The 5570-nt window shown below is 37.6% G+C and overlaps 1 pseudogene; it reads left to right on the forward strand.

The window, feature by feature from the left end:
• Nucleotides 1–4406: 4406 nt before the first annotated feature.
• Nucleotides 4407–4942, forward strand: LOC102491360 (60S ribosomal protein L17 pseudogene; annotated as a pseudogene).
• The last annotated feature ends 628 nt before the right edge of the window (nt 4943–5570 follow it).

Consider the following 5570-nt stretch of genomic DNA (forward strand, 5'->3'; position numbering starts at 1 on the left):
AACCTACCAAAAGAATAGGAACATAATGGAGGTATAAAACAAGGTTACTTAGTAGCATTTATGTTTGCTTAGTGGATTCAGAGAAGTCTTTATGGAGATGGTGGTATTGATATTAATATTCTGAAATGTGCTCAGTGTGGTTTCCTGAGTGATGAATGTAAGCATGGAAGGCATTGTGAAGAGAGGAATAGACTTTCAGAACATATAAGGGACTTGTAAGTTGTTCTGTATAATTGCACAGGGGCTATATGAAGAGTTTTTTTGTCACTCCTGATAAGAGAGCATGGGCATGACTGAGAGAGAAGATGACAGGATGTCAAATGATTTGGTCCACTTTCCCCCCTTTTTCCAGCTCTTCAGGAACTGGACACCTACATGAGTCCAGTTTTTGAGCTGACCCAGGGGTCTGAAACTGCCATCAATCACATGGTGGTCAGCCTTGCAGGGCACATGTGCTACCACTGCACCCTAGCAGCTGGTCTTGTGAAGGTTTACATCTTAAAGGAAAAATAAAAATAAAAAAAAGAGAAAGGAAAGGTAGGTTCCATCAGAGATTCAGAATTTTTCCTGTTCATAATAGATAGCCAGAAACAGACACTGATCAGAGAAGAAACATAGGTGTTTTAGAATGATCACTCAGACAACTGAGTTTTTCAGTGGATCTCAAACTTCAGTATGCACCTGAATCTTTTGGAGGGCTGATTAAAATATGGATAGCTGGGCTCCACTTCCAGGGTTTCTAATTCAGTAGTTCTGGGGCAAAATCTACCATAGAGCATTTACATTAATTTCCAAGTGTTGATGTTGCAGATCTCAGGACTGAATCTTGAGAACAGCTAGAATAGATAGAAGATAGAATGGAGTGAGACAGGAGCAAAGAGAGATTAAACGTAGGTGTAATTTCTCTTTTCTATTTTTCCAGAGAATTTTTACTCATTACCTCAATAGCCTTCAAAAAAAGTTAGTCTTTGCCATCAGTGAAAATTCTTTAGATCATAGACCATTTTCCAGAGAAGTGCAGTATCTGCATTTTTGAAGGTTACAAAAAGAGAAGGAAGTAAGGAAAAACACACCTATAAACATATGTGTATGTATGTGTGTGTGGGTTTGGTTTGTTTTTTTTTTGCTTTGTTTTTTTTCTTTTTGGCACTGGTAGGAGTCAGTACCACATGGGGAGAGCAAGAGTTAGGGTAAAATTTCAGATTTTTTCCCCTGCGCTGCCCATGAATTCCTTATTTTAACCTACTTCTTAGTTTTACTGAGGTTGACTCTACTTTTACTATGAAGTCAGAGAATGATGTCACCCCGCCTCCCACACAGGAACAACCTCAAGCACAGGCTTGCTTCTCTGCTCTCATCTGTGGGGAACTAGAGGAGTCTTTGTTCTTCTGGGTGGGTGGGCTTCTTGGAGGTCATTCGCCCTTAATGACCTTTGCTTCCTGGGGAGAGTATACTCTGTCTGACTGTCAGGCCAGGACACTTGCTCCCTAATGTCTCATCTGGAAAGGCAGTCCCAGTTCTGCGAGCCCAGCACATGGCTGCTGATAGTTACTCAAAAGGGAAAGAATGATGCAAACCACTTGCACACGATGTCATTTGACCTCAAGAGTCTGGTCTCCAGTCCTTGTCAAGGAGATATCGCACACCAATGCTTACTGGACTTTTGAATATCCCCATTCGAAACCTGACATGTGGGCCACATTTAGTGTTACTTAGTGTCTTGCTTCTATATGTTATTAGTTGAGTCATTTTTAATCAGAAAATGTCATGCCCATTGCTATAAATACCTGGCAGTTAAAGCTGTTTAAAAACCATAAAGCAAAAGCTAATTATCTAATGGAGCTATGATGTAGGAGAAAGTACTGAAATCGAAAGTTTATGAATCTGGTTATGAGTCTTAAATCTGTCCAATGGTTTAGGTAAGTAAATTTGGAGCCATTAGTGAACCACTTCATTTTCTTCCTTTATTAAAAAGGTTTAGTAATACTTTCATAACAAGGCACATCCAGTGAAAATTGTGTAAATATATATTATGTAGTATATTATGCATGATGTAGTCCAGTTATCTACTATGTGTTATACATCATAGAAATATTACATCACTACCCTCCGCTCTCAACTCACTACAACCATCTACTCCCAGTTTCCTCCTTCTGCAAGAAGGCATAGTGGTTCCTATATCATATTGAAAAATCAACAGGATGATGTGACATCACTTTGTAAACAATAAAATATGGTATCTATTGTATTACTTAGTATTTTTGTTCATCAAAGCATAGTATGTATAGTTATCATCATATATTATACATTGTTATATAATCCAAATAATATATTATGTGCCATGAATGAAATGTTGTACATAATATGCATTATTACTATAATATATTCATACATTATTTTCAATTCTTGTATATTAATACATAATAGAAAACATATATACTATATGTAAATGTATTTATTATACCTTCATAATATATATATATTACCTTCAATATATATATATATACCTTCAATAATATTATATATTATTGTTGTTGTTTTATATTATTAGTTTGTGAGAAAAGTCGTGACTCATTTCTACATAGAAAAACAGAAAATCATGTCATGATTTTTCCAATAACCCAATATCATAGCTAAGTGTTTTAGGCGAACTGACCATGGGATGATACAAAAATCATTTTTAAGTAGTTTTTATTGTTTTAATAATAATGATGTTGATAAGAGGAAAACCTAGAGAGTGAATATAATCAGATATTTTTAAATGCTGTATGAGAATAGTAATGTTACTTACAGCAGCTGAATCTGATGAGCAGAGAGATTTGCAGAATCACCTTGATGGAACTTGCAAACACTGTTCAAAAAGTAGTAGTTTTAGGGAACCAGCAGTTAGCGTAATGGCTATGTCGCTGGACTCCCACGTGGTCCACTGTGGTTCACATCCCGGACCTGGTGGCTTAAAACCCACGCCGGGTGCGTGTGCGTGCGTGCCCAAGATCCTGAGAGGAGAATGGAGGAGAAGGGATTGTGGCGTGGTCATCCCCTCTGGGTGGTGATTTCTCACTTTCTGTCTCTATGTCTCTCTCTGTCTGTCTGGCGAGCACATGCACCCTATAGCAAAAACCTCTCAAAAAAAAAAAGTAGTAGTTTTAAAAACTCTGTTTCTAGGGTTCACGATTTCATGCAGAATAGTTATAATAAAATCATTCTAAAAGTTTTCATTCATATAGATCTACCTCTGGCTCATTTTTAGCTTGACAGAACTTTAAAATTAATGATATCCCTATACTCTATTTCTCATCACTCACATGTGATTTGTGCTATAATTTACGACATGATGCTTGCATAATTAAGGTCCCTCAACAGCCTAGGTCACCTCCGCACAATTGAGGCACATTGTGAAAAAGTGGCAGTAGGGAACCTTGAATCCTTTGTGAGGAGAAGAACCACACATTTTTAGATGTTATTGAGAAATCAAGAAACATTTTATTAAAACAGCTAACACAGAAAAAATTACTAGACAATAAAACTACATCTTCTGTAAATGCCTACCACCAGTCCACTTACAAGAGCCAGAAACATCAAGCATGTCCTTTGACATTTTTCTCTACTTCAGTGTTGAATGTATTGCCAAGAGCAGACAGTTTTTCTAGGTGGATATTTACAAAATCATCCTCCTCTTTCATCTCTGCTATGAGCACTGAATCCCAGCCACTACTATCTCGGGGTAGTCTTCAGTCATTCTCTTCTACTCTGTTCTCAGGATGGTGACCTTTTTACAGCAGAAATGTAATGTGTCAATCCCAACCTCTTTACCACTCTCCACTCTTCACAGGCCTTTTATATATTTCTCTCTTTTCTTAGGACAAACAACCAAAACCTTAACTCAGTCTACAAGCCATTGGAATCATCTGTCCACCCACCTGTATCTCTTGCACGTTGTTCTCTTCCTTACTCTGCACTCATGCAACCCTCATGTTCCCACTTGCTCTCCTCTTTTGTCATCTACCCTTTAAACATGCATCTCCTTCTGCCCAGAATATCTCCCACCCCAACCCTTTTTATATCTGACTAATATGTACTCACCTATCATATTTCCTATCATGCATCATTGCCATAAGCAGCTATCCTCAAATTTCTAAGGCTCTCGTTAAAGCACTCACATAAACTTCATAACAATCATTCCTGGGTTCCATTTAATTCATTTCAATTCCAGAGAGGCAATTAGGCTATCCCTAGGGACTAACAATTAGGCTATCCCTACTCACTGTGTGCCTTCAGAGGAAAACAAATGGTCTAAGTGGGACCATTCTAGACAGGTCAGAATGAGTTGATGTGCACTCACAAATGTCTTCTTAAAAGAAAAGTGCAAGGCTCTTTACATAAGCAGCCTGAGGTGATCTTTGAAAATGGTTCGCTATTCACTTGACCCAGAGAACTCCACAATCATGCAAATCAAGAGGTTCAAATCTTCATGTTCACTTTAAGAACACTCGTGAAATTTCCCAGGCCATCAAGGCTATGCATATCCAAAAAGCCACCAAGTATCTGAAGGATGTCACTTTACAGAAGCAGTGTGTGCCATTCCATCATTACAATGGTGGAGTTGGTAGATGTGCCCTGGCTAAACATTGGGGCTGGACACAAGGTCAGTGGCCCAAAAAAAGTGCTGAATTTTTGCTGCACATCCTTCAAAATGCAGAGTAATGCTGAATTTAGGGGGTTAGATGTAGATTCTCTGGTCATTGAGCACATCCAGGTGAACAAGGCATCCAAGATGCGCTGTTGCACGTACAGAGCTCATGGGCTGATTAACCCATCCATGAGCTCCCCTTGCCACATTAAGATGATCCTCACTGAAAAGGAGTAAACTGTTCCTAAACCAGAAGAAGAAATCACACAGAAGAAAAAGATATCCCAGAAGAAACTGAAGAAACAAAAACTTATGGCATGGTCATAAAGTCAGCAAAAAATAAATGTAGATAAAAGTTAAAAAAAAAAAAAAAGAAAAGTGCACGGATTAAAATCTTTCACTCAATTTGTTGCTTTTGTTACCAATCCTTAATTATTAAGACCCTACACCTACCTCTTTTTCCTTCAAATTTAGCAAATAAAATAGTTTATTCCTACAGTTTCATTGCTCTATGTTACCTTCATAAAATTTTTCAGAATTCTCTAACAGAAGTTTCAGTTTCTTAACTGATAAAATTCACCACGAAGTTATTTTTTAATAAATCTAGTAATTTTTTAAAGGAAGATGTTGATATTCTCAGTTTGGTCACTTACTATAATGGTCTTGAGGGGAAAAACTCAATATATTCTGCCATCTATCGATCTCCTGGTTCCAAACTCACAGGGCTGTAATGGCACTCAGATGCAATCAGATATATAAAACACTACAATAGTATATGCTGTGTAGTAGCTATCCTATGCATTTGGGTTTCCCTATGCTGTGTAGTAGCTATCCTATGCATTTGGTTTTCCTCCTTCTATCAGGAACTTAGCTGACTGGAAAAGTGAATAGTACCCTTCTTTTTACTTTGCTCATTTATGGAACTGTACTTTCACTTAAG

Source organism: Tupaia chinensis, unplaced genomic scaffold, assembly GCF_000334495.1.
Source record: "Tupaia chinensis unplaced genomic scaffold, TupChi_1.0 Scaffold000545_1, whole genome shotgun sequence".
NCBI lineage: Eukaryota > Metazoa > Chordata > Mammalia > Scandentia > Tupaiidae > Tupaia > Tupaia belangeri.